This window comes from Cydia pomonella, chromosome 1 (genome assembly GCF_033807575.1).
Source record: "Cydia pomonella isolate Wapato2018A chromosome 1, ilCydPomo1, whole genome shotgun sequence".
Lineage (NCBI taxonomy): Eukaryota > Metazoa > Arthropoda > Insecta > Lepidoptera > Tortricidae > Cydia > Cydia pomonella.
The window spans coordinates 6,481,539-6,504,958 of NC_084703.1; the positions used below are offsets into that span (position 1 = coordinate 6,481,539).

The following is a 23,420-nucleotide window of genomic DNA, read 5'->3' on the forward strand; positions in this document are numbered from 1 at the left end:
AGGTATCATTTCTAATTTGTTAGAAAGTAGATACGTACCCACGCTAATGATTCCTTAGAGAAATAGTCATTTGTTATACAAGGGGGAAAGTTGTTGTTTCACCGCTCGTGCTAATAATGATACCCGAGCAAGCGAAAGCTTTCAAAATTGAAACACGAGCGTAGCGAGTGGTTCGTGAAGTGGAAGGCACGAGGGTGAAACAAACTTTACCTCCGAGTGAAATACAAAAAAAAAACACCACACTAACGCGAGGAAAAGTACTAACCATGAAATACCAAAAAAATTAAACCATATCAAATCCAAATAAACGTAAAAAAAGTAATGATTCAAAATTATCATATATAAGGAAACAACTCAAAATTTGCATCTGATTACTTTGCCCCTCGTGTGGATAAAATGTAACTTTCTCATTTATTTTTGAACAATTAAGAGTAGCTTTACCATTGGTGTGGTATAAATAATAAAATTACTTAGATCATTTTCGCGTTGCCTACTCTAGTCAAAATTGAGCGAATGGAAAACTTATTACGTCGCAACTGAACGTAACATTTCCAGGTAAAAGGAGATCGTCAACTAAAGAAAGTAAACATACCCTTGAAAAAATGTCATATAAAATTAGAAAAGCAACGTAAGCAGATATTCAAAATTGAAAAGAGCGATTCGCTAGGAAAACTCCAGCTAACCTGTTAATGACCTGTTGTTTTATCGCAAAATTGGGGTAAAATCTTAGGGGGCCTCAGTTCTCTGCATTAGTAAATACCGGGGTTTGAAAATCGATGGGGGGGAGGGGAGCCGCGCGCGTGCGTTGAGACGCGCGGCGTCGCGTGTTGCCGTCGGGCCGCCGCCGCCGCCGCACGCCGGTAACAGGTCCGACTTGTTGCGAAGTCTGGCCCACCTGTTAACTGATGGAGGCCCCGTGAACCCTGAGGTAAGGCATTGCGAATTATTAGACGCCATCTTAAATGCTTTCCCGCCACTCTAAAATTGTTTTCGCCGAGCGTGGCCGGTCCCAACGTTGTGGTTAAGACTTTGCAAACTTTTTGTTGCCGGAAAATTATGTGGTTCGCTTCCTTGTATTGTGCGATGATTTTTAATGCCGCTGCGCGTTTTCTTTTTGTGAGTTTGTGAGACTACGAAATCGTTACGTGCACTTTGAAACTTTTATATTAAAATTAAATAATATTCTCGAATTGAAATATAAATAAATAAGTGAAATAAAATGTAAGTTCCGAATTTGAATTCTGGAGGGAGATTTAAAAATATATAATAACATTATAATCACAAATTCATTCTTTTTGAATGTTTTAAAATTGTCCCTAAAGGTATGCATTACATATTATGAACATAAATACACTTCCGTGATTTTTTATACCTATGGTTATTTATAAGGTGAAACTTACTTTATTTTTTATTTTTTTATTATTTAGTTCCGCAAACTTATTTTTCGATATTTTTTCCATGTTTAAATCGACAAATTTAATGTGAGCGTAAATATATAGTAATTGAAGAAAAAGGTTAATAAATATTCAGTTTTCTTACTGGATTTATTTTACAGTCCAGAAAGGTATTAATTAGGTATCTACTTACTTTAGGGTGCTAGACAAAAAATATTCTATATTGTAAATAGAGGTACAAATTTAATACATATATTTGTTTCACGCCACTGTTCGGAAATGTGGCAAAAGATGGTCTAAAACAAAGATGGAAAGTAGGCAGTAGTTGTAGCATCTAAACCACCACTACTACAATGTTTCATTGTTATCATCATCTGTCATTGGTGATGGTAAAAGGTGTTCTTTGGTGCAATTTTTTCCTTAATAAATAAAATTAGATTATTTATAGGACCATTAACTGTTTAAAAAAGAAATACGTCAAAAGCATTTAGTTCACGTTTAAAGCGTTTTTATTTTTGTAGCTGTTTGTGGCTTTTTTTTTTTGCAAAAACGCTCTTTTAAATTTATAGTCGGTTTGAAGCAAACAACAGAAAAAGTACTAAAAAAAGTGAAAAAGGCGCGATCGGAAAATCCTTACTGAATTGGACAGTGTAAATTGTGTTTTACTAAAAAATACAAGAAACACGTATCTACGCTATAAAAATGAGTTCTTCTAGTGAAGAAAATATAAATGGTCCTGGCAAAAATACGCTTTCTTTCAACAATTGTCCTCACGCCAATATAAATATGAATTTCTATTGAAGTACTTATAGTTTTTCAAATGTGTTTTTATTTCCTCGCAGTAGTCGAGAAAAACACTATTTAATACCTCGGCCGGAAATGCTAAAGATGGACTCATATTATTTGAGGGCCTCCACTAACGTGTCTCAAACTCACTCGTCCATCTTTGAGCGGTTTTCTGGCCTCACCTGCAATATATGTACTATAGCCAATTTACATAGATACATACATATAATCACGCCTATTTCCCGGAGGGGTAGGCAGAGACCACGGATTTCCACTTGTACGATTCTGACATACCTCTTTCGCTTCCTTCACTTTCATGACATTCCTCATACACGCTCGTCGATTTAGGGTGCTCTTGACCTGGCCTTTCTTCAGGATTTCCCCGATTTGATCAGAGAAAGTCCGCCGAGGTCTACCCCTTCCAGCTACCTCTTCTACTTCTCCCTTATACACTCTCTTTGTAAACCTTCTTTCACTCATTTTTTCCACGTGTCCAAACCATCTCAACATACCTTTCTCAATTTTTGTCACTACATCTTCGTTCAGTCTACACTTTTCCCTTATCACACTGTTCCTAATTCTATCTTGTAATTTTACACCACACACACTTCTAAACGCTCTCATATCCACTGCATTCACTTGACTCTGATGCCTCTTCTGCCATACCCAACTTTCGCTACCATACACAAGTGTAGGCACCAACACCCCTCTATGCACAGCCAACCGTGCTTTTTGCGATACCTTCTGGCTGCTCATAAAAGCGTTGAGTGCCCCATTCACACGATTTCCAGCATTCACTCTCCTTTCAATGTCTTCATCATGTTTACCGTCCCTAGTGAACAAGGTTCCCAGATACACAAACTCTTTCACTTGTTCCACTCTTTCTTGATCAATCAAAACTTCACAGTTTGTCATACTTTCTCCTTTTTCAAATACCATTACTTTCGTCTTGCTCACATTTATTTTCATTCCTTTCCTTTCAAAATACCTATGCATTCTAGTTACCATCTCTTGCAATTCTTCACCCGATGACGCCAGCAATACCAGGTCATCAGCCTAAAGAAGATATTTGACGAGTAACCCACTCATTCTCAGCCCACATTCGTCATTTTCCAAATCATGCATACTACTGTCTATGAATAGATTAAACAGCCACGGTAACGCGACACATCCTTGTCTAACACCCTTTTCGATGCTAAACCACTCAGTGTACGATCCGTTTACTCTCACACAAGCACTAGAATCTTCATAGAGCGATTTTAGTGCCTGAATGAGACGACCGCTCAATCCATACACCGACAGTACCAACCAAAGTTGATTCCTCACCACTCTGGCATAAGCCTTTTCCAAATCCACGACAATTTTTATATATTTAAAAAAAGTAATTAAATGTTGCATATAGCGATGTTGTAACACGGGCATTACATTTAAATTGTTGTTCCAAACAATTGTGTCCTTGTTCAACGAAACAATTGAAAACTGTGACATATCAATGTCATTTCGAACATCAATCGTCCGGGATAGTATTTAAGTTTAGTAACAAATGTACACACTCATACTAAACACTAATCAATATGTAAAAAGGTCCTAAGGCAAGTGTATACGCTCGTAAGGGCCTTATAAGATAAAAATAAATTATTGATTATCTCCGAAATGGAGTTAATTAGAATACTGGTTTCTTTGAGAAAGTTACTTAATTAAAGCTCAGGAATGCACTCTTGAAATTGACGAATAAAAAAACACGGTGTATAGATATGTATGTACGTTTTTATGATGTTACTTTAAAGTTAATCTTTTACTAACACTGTTAAGTATTTATATGTAACTAATTTTTAATTGTGTGTTTTAAATCGTGAAATTATGGCATTTGGCATCTGGTTAGGTACAATTTCAAAATCCAGTGGAATTGAGTGGTTTATAAATGTGTCTAGTTTATTACTCGTACTCAAAAATGAAGGAAATAAAAACCGAACTATTTCAAATGTTTACACTAAATGGTAGTTTGGCTATAAGTATAGCCACACAAGATCTCTGTGCATTGACTTTTTAGAATCTTTACGTCATACAATTTTTTTAAACATTCAACTGTAATCAAATGCGTAAAATTTAAAGTGCCTTCTTAATGCTACTTTTCATTTTTAACGTGACAAATTAACCGACTGACAATTTAAATACCAAGGCATCATTTAAAATTACGACCGATACCTAAAAATATCAGGGATAAATTGAAAATGTTTCCCTACTCACGAACTTTTTGCGTACACTATTCGCTGCGTATAATATTTTGTCGGTTTTTTACCAGATTTTGATACCGACGTATTTATATTTTTGCGGTAAAAATTATATCTATTTCGTATTTGCCGTATCGTAAATTGGCGAGCCACAAACAAATGTTCAATCATCAGGCCGTAGGTACTAGTACTGTCTACGCTACGATAGTGACTACGCCGTAGCAATTGTGCGCAAGCGACATTCAAATTGGAAATCTATTATTTGATTATTTATTACACGCACCGCATTTCACTTCCACCAAGTGAGGTCAAAGTGAGATCAAGTTGACATACATTTGTAAGATCGAATCTGCCTCATGTAAGCTGGCCTGCAATTCTAATTTTAAAAACTAGAAATTCGTCATGAATCATGATTTTGTTGTGATTATTACTTGCGGTACATCTAGCTTTTACGGTGATTTTTTATGATAGGTTGGTACATAAGTAACAGTTTGAACTATTATATATATATATATATATATATATATGTACTTCCTTAGTTGTTTTTATTTTCTATTTGTTTGATATTTAGAATTTATTCTAGAAACATTTTAGACTAGTATTTTTATACAATCGTTTTTTTTTTGTTTGACGATATTTTGTGAAATTCTTAGTATTAAATTTGATATATGAATTATATTCATTAGTACCATATATGGAATAATATTTACATCAATAAATTGCTTTGATAATTAGTTTAAGATAATAATATGTAAGTAATACTGTCTTACTATTCATAAGTGCTTGTTGCTAGGCCTACATGAATAAAGTATACTCGTATTTGAACTGAACTGAACTATTAATACTTAAGTATTTGTTTTACAAGGGGATAAAATTGTTGTTTAACTCTTCGTGCTAGTATTGATACACGAGTGAGCGAAAGATCTCAAAATTTAAGTGTCGCGAAGTTTTCCATGCATGAGGATTAACAAACCGTGTGAGATACAAAAAAATCTCAACACCTTTTCACTCTTATAAGAATCGGGCACTTTTTAAATAAAGTAATAACATAAAAAATCCCTAATTTGACTGTATACATTGTACACTTTTAAATAAAATGGCCCAGAGATAGAAGCTGGTACGGGAAAAGGATTAAAATTCAAAGAAAATGTTTATTTTAATACTCATTGCTTCATAACATAGGTAAACAATTCCATTTATATCTTTATCTAACAGAAACTTAACTAGAACTAAATGGAAAACAGAAACAAGGGTGCGAAGTATAAAAATACTACAACATAATTTAATTTTAACATTCCAACGCGAGCGTGCGGTAACGTTAGGTAAATAGCGGGAAACATAATTAAAAGTTACGCCACATGGCAGGAAAAAGTTTTATTTAAATGGAAAATACAGAATTTAAGTTGACGTAAAAAAATATGGCCGTTTATGCCGCAAAACTTATTTCCACACTTCCAACGGAATCAATATTTATATGGTACTTTCTTTTGACCTAGAACTATGGAATTTGGCAATGTAATATTGTCTTATACTACGAGACTTATACTATTCCAATATTGCCGTGTTATTTTTTATTACAGACCAATTCGAAAGTACACTGAAATCATAATATTATTTGAATCACGTTATTTAGTTAACGTGCGTCTCGCCCGCGCCAACACATGTACGGATACGAGCAAAATGCACGATAACTGATGTCATTCGGGTTAAAGAATTTTTATGTTCTCATACGAAATTTACATTTCACTTATCGAAAACTTAGAGTAAACACATAGTTGTTTTCACCAGTAAGCATAATTACATATCTATTTCATTGCTAAATCTAATTACATAATAAATGCGAATAATTTATACAGCAGGTATCGATGACTCTAAAAAACGCATTCCATGCTTGCAGCATACGTTTGACAACATGACAACACATGCTGTGTGCAGAACATTTAGGCAACTGGAATATTTTGTAAAATATAGGCTTTGAGTTTTTTTAAACTAGTTAGATTAGTTGCTTCTTTTACTGTTTTTGGTAAGCTATTATAGATACATGCTCCTTCATAGGTGATTTTTTTTTTACCAAATTTTTTATTGTGCGGTGGAGGCAAATATAATTTGTCAGCATTTCGAAGAATTCGTTTGCCCTTTTCTTTATTTGTGGCGAATGTTACTTCAGTACGTATGGTTTTGGTTAATATTTTTTTTATAAGTAGGTATATTTTGTATACATATAAATGTTGAACGCTCATAAGCTTTGTTTCCAAGTAAATTTGTCTTGTTGGAGTGAAAAAGTCATAATGAAAGAGTGTTCTGATTATTTTATTTTTTGTAATTTGGAGATCTTTTAAAGCTGAGTTCGAGGTGTTTATTGTAAGTAAATTATACTGAAACGATTCAAGCAGCAATTCTAGATCTTTTTGTGCCATATCCATTATATTTGTTATTCTATGACCAAAATAGAAGATACAAGTATCGTCAGCATATAACGTTATTTCGCCGTATAATTTTCTCTGGCTAATGCTATTGACGTAAATAAGAAACAGGAGTGGCCCGAGTACTGATCCTTGATATCCACATTGGATAGTTTGAGTGTCACTTTGATATTTCCCGATTTTAACGATTTGTTGGCGATTTTTAATGTAAGATTCCAGGATTTCAAATGCTTTTCCAGTTAAGCCAATGTCGGACAGTTTTTTTAAGATCAAAGAGTGACTTAGTGTGTCGAAAGCTTTTTTGAGTTCTATAAATACTCCTAGTGCTATGATTTTTGCATCTATATTACGTTTTATTTTTGTGACAATGTCAACAGTAGCTGAAAGTGTGCTAAATTTTGTACGAAAACCATATTGGCGGTTAAAAAGTAAATTGATATCTGTAAGGTATTTGTGGAGACGATTATGGATGATTTTTTCAAATATTTTGGAGATGACTGGTAATACTGAGATCAGTCTATAATTTCCTGGATCAGATTTTGTGCCTGATTTGTAAATGGGAGAAACCTTGGCGATTTTTAGTTCATCAGGGAAGATGCCGGTTTTGATACAATTGTTGATACATTGGGTGAGTGATTTAAGTACATGGTTTTTTAGGCACTTAAGAGCTTTAGTACTTATGCCATCAATTCCTGTACAAGAATTGGAGTCAAAACCATTTATGATTTTTGATACTTCTGCTTCTGTACATGGAGTAAAATTGTCTAGCACATTGGTATTTTGTGAACTTGAATTTAGAGTATATGTCATGTTATTGTGATATTTTGGGGCAATCTGGCTGGCCAGTTGCGAGCCTATGGTAGCAAAAAATGTATTTAAAGCATTACAAATATCATTACCATCCGTTAAGACTATAGAGTTCACAATCAATTTTGGAGGAGCACTATCTGACTTCACTTTGTTACAAGATAAGTCGTTAATTAATGACCACATCTTTTTCTGATTATTCTTACATTTTGAAAATTGGTCTAAGTAGTATTTGCTTTTAGTTTTTGCTATCATTTGTGCAGTTTCATTCCTCTTCTTCTTAAATTCTTCTTGAAGTGTTTTGTTTTCCGAGTTTTGTTTTAGTAGAGCCGAGAATAGAATAGTTGATTTCTTTTATTTATCTCGTTTATAATATTATTGTTTATCCAGTCACTTTGAGGTGGATTTAGGATTTTAAATTTTTAAGTGCTTTCTCCTATAACGTTTTGAATTGTTTTTTCCAGTTCCTTGTAGTCTTGAGTTTCGCTTGTCAGGTCAGAGTCGATGGCAGAGGCAGACAGAGCCTGATAGTTCATTGCTTCATACTGTATACGTCTACGGGTTTCTGGTTTTTTTTTTATTTCTATAAATATTTGTGCATGATCCGATAGAGCAGAGTCCAGTAGGACTATTCCAAAATTGTAGTTATCCAAATTACTTATAATATGGTCAAGAATACTTTTGGTCGTAGATGTTGATCTTATTGAGTGGCCGCCTTCTATCTTATTCAGTATCTGGTATCCACATTCTTGAATCATGTTTAAGTATCGCTTTACGTTTCGCTCTGCCGTTAGAAGATTTAAATTGAAATCACCGAAGATCACTGCGCGCTTTCTTTTCTGCAGCTGTTGCTCGAATTCTTGAATGAAGTTGCTAATGTTTGTATCTCCCGGTTTATATACTATACTCATATCTAATTCAAATCTGTTGATTAGTATCCATAGGTAGTTGTTCCCGTCTATATATTTTTCTTCAATTAGATAGTGTTTTAAGCTTGTATGTACAAATATAGAGAGTCCTCCTCCTCTTGCATCTGTTCGAATGTTGAAATAATGTTTGTAGTTTGGAATATTCCGTTTTGATGACTCTTCTGTTTTCAGCCATGTTTTGGTAAGTAAAATAAGATGTATAATATTTTGAGATGAGTTTATAATACACTTTATTTCATCGAGCTTGCCCGGTTTATTAATATTTCTTATGTTTGTGTAAAATAAATTTAGTGATTTATCGTTTATTTTAACTTCTTGATATGAATTGAATACAGAGTAGTTGATGTTATTTTCATTATTTATGTACGATGCTGTGGGGAAATATCTATTTGTTGTAGTTTTTTGACTGCGACGATGATACTCCTATCTCTAGAGTACCCTTGACGTATCGAATTGTAAGATTACATTCACCGTTTTGTTGATGTTCTGTCAGTTCCTGACGCAGGTCGTTGAGGTAGGCTCTCTGAACGGGTGTTTTATCGTCCGATATCTTTATGTTGTCATTTGTTATCTTTGCCTTATTTTTCAGTAACTGTCGAGGTGGGTGAGAGGATTCGAAGCAAAGTTTTAGGGCCGGATTACTACTGCTTTAGGTTTTCCAATTTGATAAATGATTGAAGGTTTTGATATGTTATCTATTGCGGAATTTATTATTCTTAAGGATTCATTTTCATCGTATGTGTGTCTCTCTTCAAAGTTTTCTGACGTTCACTACGTTGATTTATTTCTTTATTAAGCGCTCATTTGACGGGATTGTTGCTGAACTCGGCCCACTCTTTAAAATGTTGATGTCATTCTCAAGGTTTTTTATTTTAGCCTCTGTTGTGAAATGTTGTTTTTTGATTTGAGCTACCTCAGTGGTTAACTTAGTTTGTTCTAAGGTGAGATTATCAGTAGCTGATTGTATTCTATTTTTTATATAAATAATAAATAAACTTTATCTTTAAACATCGCAGTTATCTCCTCTCGAATTGATTTGAGTTCATCATGGACTGGTCCGGCTGTGACTTACTTTCACTGTCGTGCATTTTTGTAGTGAGTGATCTTGTGTGACTCATTTTCAAGCGAAAATAGGTTAAGATCCACTATTTTTAGTGCAGTTATGATAAGAAATTGTGTGCACTGTCATTGGGTAAACACGCGTCGTGTTTACCCAATGACAGGGACGAAAAATTGCATCTGCACTCTTTCCGTAGGGTGATTAGCGAAATCGTTCGTCATAAAAGCGACGTAGCTCACGGGTAGAGTATTCAAGCACTTTAGACTGTATTGTATTGACACTGTACGCAGCTACCAATTTGACTAATTGTTTAATTATTGATTTTTAAATAAATATTCGACACGTCCGCTCACTATGCTCACTGGTACACTCTCTTTATTATTCAGCCTGATATCAATGAAAGTTCAAAGTGGTCTGTTCAAAGCTTTAACCTGAGAGTTCAATTTTCCGCGGGTATTACAACGTTTAAAGTTCACATCAGCCCCCCGGTGAACTCGTAGCTGTACCTACAATCTTATTCTTTGTAAATTTGCTATCTACATGACTGGATTGAATATATACTACAAAGTCAAATGTATGCAACGTTATGCATAGTTCTTTCGACCTATCTATATAAGCAGGACTTATAGTGATGCAATCTTTTCCGTCCCCTTTGTCAGTTTTCTCTTGCTCAAACGCAGTCCCTATTTTTCTCCCTGGATATTGAAATTATGGAAAATATTTTTACGCAATTTAGGGTATATTAAACAAAGCTATGTCTCTTCGTTTGCCTTTGTCTTCGTTTTCTTCGTTTTTAGATTATTATAAGAGGAAAGAGTGGTAAACAAACTCCATATACATTTTTAGACATTCTCATAATTTTCTTTAGTCTTAATAATTTTGATAGTTACGTAAATGTCTCATTTCTTTGTTGATGTTGTCATACTTGTGCTTAGTGCTTAGGTACACACAAAAAATCCAGTTGTACTTTATGATTTATCTAAGTAGGTGGATATAACAATTGTCAACCGTCTAAACTCACTTTTATTTAAAATAATAGGTTAATACAGGTAAAATAACTATTTGAGTTATTGGAGTTGTAGGCGTACATAGCATAGGCTACGGAGACTGCTTACCATCAGGCGGGCCGTATGCTTGTTTGCCACCGACGTCGTATAAAAATAATATTGACTCAAATGAGGCATGATAGAATCACACATAAACAACACTGATTTTCAGTTAGAAATTAATTTCTAATTTACGGCGAATGAATGTACATATTTACAATACTGTTGAATTATCATTATTTCCAAATTATTTTAATGAGTTTAATTTGGTTTAGTTGCATGTAGGTTTAGGTTAGTAGTAGTAAGTAGGTTCTAGGTGAAGGTGCTTCATAATTTCCCCCGACCCCGAGGGAGACAAACTGATATTAAGTACTTACCAGTATTTTTTTAATTTAAAGTAAGCCCCTCTCTCGTACTTAGAGATATTTTACGATGTCGTCAAATTAGTAAGCAAATTTAAATAAACTTTATTTATTGATACAACGAAATAAAATTATTAGGTAACGGAACATAATAAAAACATTTAAATTAAAAACTTATAAATAAAAAATACCCAATCGAACCCCAATAATCGTGGTCCCAGACAAACGATCAACCCCTACTCCAAGACACCAGCGACATTTCTTGAAAATAAACTACGTAAGTAATAAAATAATGCCTTACCGTCATATTAACTTACAAATGGAATTATCGAAAAAAAAATTAAACAATATTAACTACTTACGCTATTTTTTTGTTCATTTTACTGGTGGTAAGTTTAATGTGTATTTGTTTATTTTGTGTGCCTGTCTGTGGAAACGTAGCGCCCATACAATAAAACTATATTCAACTATTTGTTTGAAAAGCCACTTGATCGAGAGTGTTCTTAGCTACTTAGCTACTTTTGTGAAAATCTATTCAGTCTAATATCAACAGCTTTTTCTAGTTTGTGAAGCAACCACAGAACCTTTTACAGTTTCCGGTTTTTTCTTCAAAATTTAAATAGAAAGCTAGATGCATTCAAATTTAAAAAAAAACACAAAACAAATAAGCACAGTCCATAGCCAAAAATCTAAAATAAGTAAATGTTTGCTTTGGAAGCTTGTACTGAGGCGAAAATAAAGGTAAACGCTTATTTATCAACGCGGTGTTCACTCGCTATCGTCGAAACCCGTGTCGGCTGTTCCTGAAACATAATTTTTCATCACTATACTGCTCACTATTACATGGGCAAAAGCAAATATAACAATACCGTTATTAAAAACGAGATACTTCACAAGACTTATACGTATATAATAGTAACGTTTTGCAAAACAGTGACAGTTGCCTTTTTATTTGATTAACATGTTTTCTAACACTGTGTAGCAAATAATTTATGGTCGTGTGTCTGTCTCTTTTTGCTTCAAAAGCCATGTCTGACGAGATGATTCTTAGCTATGTTTGTTTGCTAGAAATTGCCTCGGATGAGTTGTCTCTACGATTGGACAAGATACTGGTATTAACGGCAGCTGAAAGTTGCAGGACTGTACCGGGTGGTTATGGGTGCGATATCCTTATATGATACCAAAAAATACAATACCTATGCTTCGGTTACCTCTGTACCAAGGGTTAAAAAAGTAAATTCAATATTCCGCTTCTATTCCTACGTAATGGAAGAAAACGAAAAGAAGAACTGATTTAAAACTAACAGACGACGTTGATCATTTTAACCTACCCAGCTACTCGTATTCTAAAATATGAATTTTATAAATAAACCTAACTGAATTTTGCTGATTAGCTTCCTTATTTCCTTCAGTGGATTTATAAACTGTGATAGTTTATGATATAGTATACAATTATACTTTATATATCAATATACAAGTTTGGTCCGTTCAATCCACTCGAAATTGGTCTGTTGGTCCGAGGCTTAGCCAATCGCAATATTTCTCGCGTCGATAGGCGGATTTAACTTTTTTCTATATGTCGACAGCATTTCAATTTTGAATAAAATACAGGCTCTTACACGAGAAAGTTTAATCAAAGGTTTTTTTTCTAAAGCGCGTTTACTTTTTAACGGATGAAGTTTTATAGGAAATTGACTTGCCGTTCTATCATGAACACTTGAGCAGGGGTCGACAACATAATATAAGGTTATTCGGTAGTAGCACTGTTCTGAAGTAAATAAATGTGTATCTTTCCTGGTTGAATTCTAAATTAACGGTTTTTTTTATACTAATTAGATTTTTATTGAAATAAAAATTAAATTGGCTGGTTGGTAGGTATAAAAAATATAGCGATTATGCTATGACATACACTCAAAATGATGGGTTACACAAAAGCGTACCTTTACCATTTTATTTAAATTATAGTTAAGTGTTCAGTTTCCTGGAACGTTTGAGAGGAGCATTACATTACTCTCGCCTGTTTCAAACAACTCGTTTAATATATTCAGGCTGTTGGGTACGGCATTTATAATTTCACATAATACCGAAACAAGATTGAAATAGTACAATGAACCTACAGTACAAGAAAACTAGGAAAAAGTGAATCTTTTCAGATCATTAACCTGATCTTAACTTAAGGAAGTGGGTATTTACACAAAAAATTGTAAGCAAAGTTTTATCTTCTTGTAGGTATCTGTCTCATTTCTCTCTAATCTCGAGGTCAAAGTGAAGTGAGTGAAAGTCATTCTTCAATTTAGGCATATTACAATGCAATAACTACCACCGGTTCTAATCCTACACCACAGCCCCGAGAATCTACCTACCTAATAATAATATACTTGTTTGATAAGTGACTGGCGGCACAACACTCCCAGAACGGCTACCGGGAACATTTAAATTCGGAGACAGTCTATCTCCATCACTATCGCTCTTGCGATTCGAGCGACAAAGACGGTTATTAAATTTCCATGTTAGTATGTCCCAGCACTTATCAGCCGATCTTAGTGCAATTACGCGAAACGACCGTTCACTTCGATGCGCGATGTCGATGTGATCATCCAGTGCAATCGTTAGTAAAACATAAAGCAGACCCGAGCCACATAGATTTTCGCATTCACCCGCCTGTTGCTATATCTATTGCGTATAATTATATTGCTCTCCCGCCCATGATGCCGGTTGTCAATGTTACTGTGCGAACTTGACAGCATTATAATTATGTGCGTGCAATAGTCTATGGTCAATAGTAATGTACGAAAATCAATGTGGAAAGCGTCTCTTCTTTAGTGTATCTAGTAGGTGCAGTGACTAGTGACTACAGGCAAACGATTCCATAGGAAATCAATTTGGATTTGCAAAACTAAAAGTTTTGAAAGCGACCATAAGGCGAAATGTATTGTATTGTTGTCATTTTTCTGCCATGACACTGCAACTTATTACAAGAGTTAATGATATTTTCCTTTAAAAATTATGTGTAGTTTTACATGTATGTAAAATGTATAATTGTTGGTGCAACTTTTTATTTATTTTTTATTACGTCTGCCCGCCTGATGGTAAGCAGTTTCCGTAGCCTATGTACGCCTGCAACTCCAGAGGAGTTACATGCGCGTTGCCGACCCTAAACCCGCCCCCCCCCCTCGTTGAGCTCTGGCAGCCTTACTCACCGGCAGGAACACAACACTATGAGTAGGGTCAAGTGTTATTTGGCTGCGATTTTCTGTAAGGTGGAGGTACTTTCCCAGTTGGGCTCTGCTCTAAATCTGGAATGACATCCACTGGCTGTGCCCTATCACACAACGCGAGATGAAATTCACAATGCCCATACCTCTCTTTTGGACGTAGTTTAAGGACGTACCCGGGTCCTTAAACTTGACAGCAATATAACTTGACAGCAAATCTAAATTGGTTTCCTATGGAATCGTTTGCCTGTAGTCACTAGTCACTGCACCTACTAGATACACTAAAGAAGATACGCTTTCCACATTGATTTTCGTACATTAACCTGCCTGTTGCTATCTCTATTGGCCATAGACTATTGCACGCGCATAAACTTACTTACTTATAATGTCATTTTTTACCCGATTGCGTCAGAAAGAGGGTAATGTTTTTATAATCAAAATTCTTCTCTAATATAAATCCTGGGACTTAACCTTAATTCAAGCAAAATGCTTTGTGGAAAACTAAAACTAACTTATCTAATTTAAGTATTTATTTTAGCGTAATCCACATACAATCAACACACACTCCCATTTAATTAATAAATACAGTTACTTTGTCGTAACACTTATTTTATATGTTGTATTATTCAAATATAATCATTTTAACATTTAACGCTCACAGAGTGCAGTAAAAAATATGTTATTTATTAAAGCCAGTCCTAATTAATGTTATAACTCAGATATGAAATGTAACACGCATTTCATTTATTAACTCAGCATAATATTCAAGAGTGATATAAATATTAATGCTGCTGACATTTATGAATGCACTGCGACAAATAGTACATCTCATTAAAAGCAAGCCGAATGTTGTCGATCCCTCAGATGGTAATTAAAACTTTAAACGAAGTCAAGTAGGTGTTATTTACAGTGAAATATCGTAATCGGATGAAAGCTTAATGGCTAATGTAGGTAACTATTACATATATAAATACTCACATATCGCAAAAGTGACGTATCAAACTATGCGTCAAAAGTATTAGTTTAGTCGTTCTACACGGTAACACGGTGTTATGCGGGCCGTATGCTTGTTTGCCACCGACTAGTATAAAAAAAAAGGCAATGACACCACAACCGGGTGATGTGCCGGTAAGACAGCTTCCTTAACCTCTTACATCTTACGGTTCTAATAGGTACTATACCTAACCTTCGTTATGAGGTTATAAAGACCGACCAGAAATATATGATCATTGGGGCTGAAGAGCTTGAGCTTGAGCTGCATGAGGGCTCTGTTTTTGTGATTTTTAAGGTGACAGTCCATTTCTGACCGCAGCTGCACTACTGCTCCGACATTACTGCAGCGGCCTGAACGCGTCGGTGTTATTGTCAATTTCCATAGTAAAATCAATGACGGTACCGACTGCACGTAATATGGTAATTTTAACGTATTTCCGACCGCAGCTGCACTACTGCTCCGACATTACTGCAGCGGCCTGAATACGTCAGTGTTATTGTCAAATTCCATAGTAAAATGATGACAAGACCGACTGCACGTAGCATGGTGATTTTTAGTGTTTGGTGTACATACGACCGCAACTGCGAACCGCACGTCAAATCTTTACAGAAATGTATTTGGTCACAGATATAGTAGCTCTAAGCAAAGAGGATATAACCACTACAATATAAGGAGTTTATTACACCCGCGGATAAACAACCCCGATAGTTTCTGTGTTTCGCGGTAGTTCCTCTGTATCTTGGCGTTGCTCTTATTGTTTTTTTTAATGTTTCCTGATAAATTCATTAAATAAACAGTTCTTTCCTTTTTTCGTAGTTTTACGAGAACAGCTATAAGCTCGAAAGGGCAAGAAGGATACAGAGGCAAATATACGATTTTCAAATTAAGATTTTCATGGTAGGCAATAAGTAGATAGTAGCTATGTATGTATGTATATATAAATTATTTACAAACTTATAATAGTGAAAAAACTGGAAAACTAGTTCGCCTTTTTATTAATGATGAGTGTTTTTTTTCCTGTTTTGTGTTCATTTTTGTACAATAAAAAGTTTTACTACTACTACTACTAAATTACAGGACGCACTTATGTGTTAGAATAAGATCGATGTAGGTATGCTAACCATTATCGTACAATCATGTACACATAGCATAAAAATATGACAACATAATATTTCTATGATGATTCTAATACTGAACGGAGTGGTCGTATGCAATTTCCTCTCTCTTTCCTCTTTCTCTCTTTTTCCAAATTTTGACTGAGAAAATGTTTCGAATGAAATAGCTTACTCTGTATCCTCTATATTTGTGTTAGGATACTACGAAACCACAGTAGATTACATTTTTTAGTGGCAACAATGGTCGCGCACTGTGCGGCTTAAGAGGAATTTCCTCCTGCGGGCGCTCCGGCTTTAGTATGAGCTCCCTGCCGAGGTTTTTCTAAAGGTCTACAGTAGGGGTTCTTGAAAAAAGAAGTGTACAGGTTTTTAAAGGGTCGGCAACGCGCATGTATCACTTCTGGAGTTGGAGGCGTGCTTAGGAGTTTCAGTGATGCTTATATTTAACAGGATTAATTACTGAATTCTCGCTGACAGTACCGTGGCACAGTGAATTTGGCATGATAAAATGTGAAAGTGTCGTAATATCATATTTATACACCGTGGGTTGGTAAAATCCGACAGATCTTAACCGCGCATTCCTGAGGATCAAAAAATGTTTATTAAAATTCGGAAAAAAAATGTTGTTTTTTTTTTTAGCCGATTTAAAAGCCATTTTCTGCACACAGCACGTTATTTCTTTCTACATCTTGGCGAAAAAAAAAAACATTACAACGAAGAAGTAAAGTTTTCTTCATTCATTTATAGATCAAAATTGCGAGTGTTCTTTTTAGTTGAGTAATGTTTGTCAGAAGGTATGACTAAACCAAGTCACATAGAGGCAGCGCCGCAGCGAAAAAGGCGTTTTTCACAAAGTTATTGCAGAAACAAATTTTCGCAAGAATTGCCATTATGTCTGAAAGAAGACCGATTACAGAAAATTTGTATGATATTTTAGCCTCTAAATGCGATTAAGAATACAACTTTAAATCTATCAGGTTTTACCAGCCCACGGTGTATAATATCGTGACACTTTCTCACTTTGTCATTTCAAAGCCATTTCTGAGATAAAAGAAGCAATAATTCAGTTGTATTACCTAGAAATACAAAAGGCAAAGTTTTTGTTTAATACCTCATGGTAGCATATGGATACTCAAACGTAAGAAAAATTACAAAATTGAACCACAAGAGAAGCGGCAGCGGTTTTAAAATAAAATTGTATTGACAGTTGCGGGGATTTCAAGGCATGAGGGTTAAACAAACTTTGCTACAGAGCGCAACACGAATTTATTTTATCACACCATCACGAGGAAAATATTTATTATTCCAATTAATTTATTAAATATTCTTTCTATCAGCCCCTTGGCTAACGTAAATAGCTTTCTTCATAAAGGATTTCTTGTCTCGCCCATCAAGTTTTATATGGTCTAATCATAAACTGTATCTGCCACGACCACGAGTGCCGTCGCCCATGGACACCTGCAACACAAGAGCGATTATAAGATTTAAATTTGTGCTTTAGTTTGAAATAGGAAACTGGACAATATTAAGTGTAAATTGCGTAATTATAGCTCTTACAAATCAATTTATTCGTTTATTCTTTACTTTTAGGTAACTAATGAAAGATTGGTTTAATATGAAAACTCAGAAAGATAAATCTGCAATATTTTGCTAACACTGAACGACTGCATTGGAGAATTTATTTTGTCGCATCGCAATCTCCGAAACCCACGAATCCCTTTGCAAAAATAAAGTAAACCCGGGATAAAAGAGCCTACCTAGCTTTTTGAGGGGACGTTTATCGCAGACTTCTACATCCAGGCGGTACTAGGCCACCAAAAACGTGCAGACACCACCGGCTGGATTTGGCTGGATCACGTGATGCAAGTGGATCAAGTGCGCATACCGTATCCATCACGAGCAACATGAGTCCCGCTCTCGTCGGGTTGCTGTGTGCGGTGGTCACGCATTTAGTCAAGAGGATGGGGAAGATAATTTCAAAATGTTAACTTACCTTAAGTGAAGAAATATTTCTCCTCTGCATTCATTTAATTCGAGTAATTTGGTTGTATTTCTTCAATTTGAAGTTAAATTGTTATTCATTTAATCGGCAAACAAACGATCACCAACAATATCTGGTGTTTTAATAATATTGCGTAGCTGCCTTCGACTGAATGTGACTTTTGTAGAAAGGCAAACTGTTTTTTGTTTTCGTGTACCATGTAGCATTATCGTCACTTACTTATTCTCGTAAAAAATACAAATAAGTAAATTAGTAATTTTATTTATACGTCTGACAGTGACATTATTCATTGACTTTGACAATCAACTGACGAACGCTGCCGCGACTGCACGCCTCAAACAGCAGCAGTCGGCCGCTGCAGTAATGTCGCACCAGTAATGTCGCAACGGTAGTGCAGCTGCAGTTGGAAATGGACTGTCACCTATAGGGTGACAGTTCAGTTTAGTATGAAAAATTTAGTTCCAATGAAATCACGCGCCATACTGGGCAGGATTTAGATAACTCGCAAAAGACTCCCAATAGTCCCAATACGATATAAAACGACACAAGAAAGTCCATACAAACAAATAGGCGAATCTTCGCGGCAGTTACGACTTTATAAAAAAAACAAGTTTTGCGAAAAAACTCATTAATGGCTCAACCGATCGGGTTAAAAATAATTTTGGTGGAAAGTGTTTTACAAGTTATATTTTCTTAATTTTTTCCAAAAGTTTTTTGCACGCCCGGTTCAAAAGTTAGAACCCCTAAGAAGTTATGGCGTGGGGGGGGGGGGGGTTTGGGGGCGGTACAATATCAGACACTTTCGGCGCGATTATTTCCTAAAGAAAATACCAAATCAAAAAATGTTCTTAGAAACCTTAACCTTTTTTAAAGACCAAACCAATGATGTGCTACATGTTTATTCTACTGACAAAAAAACTTTTAATACTTTTACCTACATGTATCGAGTGCCCCCCCCCCCCCCCCCTATATATATTTATAGATTTTAACTTCTGAACTAAGTAGCGGCTCATAAAAAACACCTGCGTTCCAAATTTTATTAAAATATGTCTTATAGTTTCCGAGTAAAATGGCTGTGACATACGGACGGACATGACGAAACTATAAGGGTTCGGTTTTCGCCATTTTGGCTACGGAACCCTAAAACTGACCATCATACGACGCGAGAGGTACTTGAATGAATGAAAATTTTACGATTTCATTCGATTATAAAACGAAACAAATTAAAATCTATTTTCCAATACCATTGATTCAAGTATCACTGTCAATTTTTCTCGGTAGGACACACATAGGTCACACATATGAAATAGGTCATTTTTTGTTGCAACTCTCAAGGAACATGTAAACTCGAGTCTTCGTATGTACCTGCGGAACTTTAATCTATCAACAAAATAATTGTAAATAGGTAGACTTTGGGAAACATATCCACATAGAGGGCTCTAGTTTTTAGTACTTCGGTTGATTAGTCCGGGGCCGAATAAATCTAAGTTCTTTTGAGTCGTTTTAATTCTCAGTAGTCCGGTTTGATGCCATAACCGAACTATAATGGGATCAAAAGTGTGGCAGTAGTGCGGCCCCGGATTAATCTACTGAAACTAGAGGCCCATGTCTATTCCTCTAGGTTGATATACTCGTATTTCCCAATGTGTATTTAGAATGGCTTCATCGGGTTAAGTTCGGTCCGGTATTAATTGTACCTACATATTACCAATAATACCTACCTATTTACTAAGAGTATCGTCGGTAAATTACGTATTTGACGGTTTTTTTATGAGATATCTCCTTCAAAGTCCATATTTTGGCCATCCATTTTTAATAGTAACAATTCTTGAATAGGTGTTTTAAGTATATTTTCCTTGTTTATTTTACTTCCTCAGTTAGGTTCATATATAAAAATATACAATAAGACTTACATAAACGCAGCGGCGCAAGGGGAAAGCTGTCGGTGGTCAGGGCCCCAGAGCGAAGAACCGCCTGACTGACTATTCGCGCCGTGTCCAAGAACACCTAAGAATGCCTTCGACATCTGATACTTGCTCCAGCCACCTAGCGAGAGACTGAAGGTGTAGGTCTAGGTAGAGTTCCAGACTCTTCACTATGAGATCGTCCGGTGAATACTAATATACGAAAATATGATTATTATTAACCCTTTAACGGGCGAACTTCGATTTTATATGGCAAATGACCACCACTGATTTTACACTTGACAAACAATGATTTTAAACTTCATTTCAGTCTGGCCGTTAAAGTATTCAAGCACTCTAATTTAATTGAACCCTATAATTTAACTGAACCATCTTGGCTCAAAACGCGTGGAATCAACCAACGCTACGCAAATAACATTTTCGACAGTAACAACACGTGATACTAACTTTACTTTTTTTAGGTTTCTTTTCATAAGACTAAAAATCGGCTTCTCAGCTATTTTTGAAGTATTAAAAGCGTGGTTAGGTAAGCCTAAGAGCTGCTTTCGAAATGTTTTGAGCGACGAATTTCCAAATCGAACAAAATGGAAGCCATTAAAACTGTGGTAAAAATTGTTTCACAATTGTTCCATTTCGGTACGAAATGGAGCACTCGATAATTATTGTAAATTAACTGCAGTCATTGTTAGATATAATTTATACATATTCAATAATTGGAAAGAAGTTCAAAGTGTTACACATTTGACTTGAATTGTGTTGAGACCGGTTTATCGTTGTATTTAATATACAGGTGTAACAAAAATAGTGTGGATCTGTTTAAGGGCAAATTCGGTATCGTTCTGATTAGGAAAAAGTAGAAGATATTTTTTTGATGCGAATAATTTTTGGCCTTTGTATGGAGGGTTGGCCGACTTGGCGACCTGCCCCATAGAAATATTTTTCTTTTTGGTAAAAAAAAAATCTAATACTTTTTCCTAATCCTAACACGACACTAAAGGGTGTAGCAGGATAGCCTAGGAAAAATTGCCCCCAGCGATTTTGGGCCGAAACTGTAATCAAACGATGCCTTTTGGGGAGGTTATACTCTGCACAAAGTTTCATCCCTCTGTTACCCCCTGGGGGTGAAAAAAACCCGATTAACCCCAAAACTGTTTTAATTATTTTTTCCTAAACTATGAAAGTGACGAATTTCAAATTTCGTACAAATATTAATAAGACTAAAAGCTATGTGCTAAAAAAATATTAACCCCCTAATCATTGAAATTCTTGTAAAAAAAACAAAAATAAAAAAAGAATCAACCTGTATATCAAGTTTGGCTCATGGTACCACACCATTTTTTTTTTCAAAAATGAACCAGTTTATATTCTACATGATACAAAAGTTTCATGGACCTATTCCAGAAGGAACATTGCGAAATTAATATGTATTGGCTCTTTGGTGCGTACTATTCATTGAACTCCCACTAAGAGCCTTGCATTATTAATAAACAATGGCTTGCGATCGGACCGCTGCTCGTGCCCGATTTGAAAAAGGTGGGGATAAAGAAGTATGAATCAAACTCATTTGTACATGGATCTCAAGTTTGGCTCATGGTACACACACCATTTTTTTTTTCAAAAATGTACCAATTTATATTCTATATTATATAAAAGTTTCATGGACCTACTCCAGAAGGAACATTGCGAAATTAAAATAAACGTACTATTTCGTAGCTACTAATCATTATACTCGTATCATGCTTAATACGCAACGTCTCGGACCCGAAAACAAAATAATTTAAAAAAACCGGCCAAGAGCATGTCGGGCCACGCTCAGTGTAGGGTTCCGTAGTTACTCTTCCGTCACAATAAGCTAAACTGGAGCTTAAAGTATAGTAAATTGTTAACCAAGGGATGAAACGGTACCTTTCACGTGAGTTAAACAAATAGGCAAATTTGCATAATCAGTACCTAATTAAAGTATGTCTTTTTACTATGAAGGGGAAACTTTTTGCGATAACTCAAAAACAGCTAAACTGATCATGTCCGCTATATTTTTCATTTAATGTCTTTCTTAAGCTCTACTTCCACGATTTTTTTAATTTTTTTTGGACCTATGGTTCAAAAGTTAGAGGGGGGGGGGGACACATTTTTTTTTCTTTCGGAGCGATTATCTCCGAATATATTCACTTAATCAAAAAATGTTTGTTGAAGACCTCTATTAGTTTTGAAATACCTTTCCAACGATACCCCACACTGTAGGATTGAAGCAAAAAACAAAAATTCACCCCCACTTTACGTGTAGGGGAGGTACCCTCAAAAAAATTTAATATTTAGATTTTATTGTACGACTTTGTCGGCTTTATTGGTTTATATATCCATGCCAAATTTCAGCATTCTAGCACTAACGATCACGGAGCAAAGCCTCGGACAGACAGACAGACAGACAGGCTGGCGGACATGGCGAAACTATAAGGGTTCCTAGTTGACTGCGGAACCCTAAAAATGTTTTTATAAATACAAATGAGTTTGATTCATACTTCTTTATCCCCACCTTTTTCAAATCGGGCACGAGCAGCGCCAGCGGTCCGATCGCAAGCCATTGTTTATTAATAATGCAAGGCTCTTAGTGGGAGTTCAATGAATAGTACGCACCAAAGAGCCAATACATATTAATTTCGCAATGTTCCTTCTGGAGTAGGTCCATGAAACTTTTGTATCATGTAGAATATAAACTGGTTAATTTTTGGAAAAAAAAATGGTGTGGTACCATGAGCCAAACTTGATATACAGGTTGATTCTTTTTTTATTTTTGTTTTTTTTACAAGAATTTCAATGGTTAGGGGGTTCATATTTTTTTTTGCACATAGCTTTTAGTCTTATTAATATTTGTACGAAATTTGAAATTCGTCACTTTCATAGTTTAGGAAAAAATAATTAAAACAGTTTTGGGGTTAATCGGGTGTTTTTCACCCCCAGGGGGTAACAGAGGGATGAAACTTTGTGCAGAGTATAACCTCCCCAAAAGGCATCGTTTGATTACAGTTTCGGCCCAAAATCGCTGGGGGCAATTTTTCCTAGGCTATCCTGCTACACCCTTTGCCCATAAACGGATCCCCATTATTTCTATTATACCTTGTATACATAAGTTA

At 35.4% G+C, this 23,420-nt stretch overlaps 1 protein-coding gene across 1 annotated transcript in view; it reads left to right on the forward strand.

The window, feature by feature from the left end:
• Positions 1–374: 374 nt before the first annotated feature.
• Positions 375–23,420, forward strand: part of LOC133522978 (zinc finger protein SNAI2-like) — a 72,589-nt gene continuing 49,543 nt past the window's right edge. The window contains exon 1 of the mRNA XM_061858512.1: positions 375–928. The gene's annotated coding sequence lies outside the window, so the exon portion shown is untranslated. The remainder of the gene's footprint in view (positions 929–23,420) is intronic.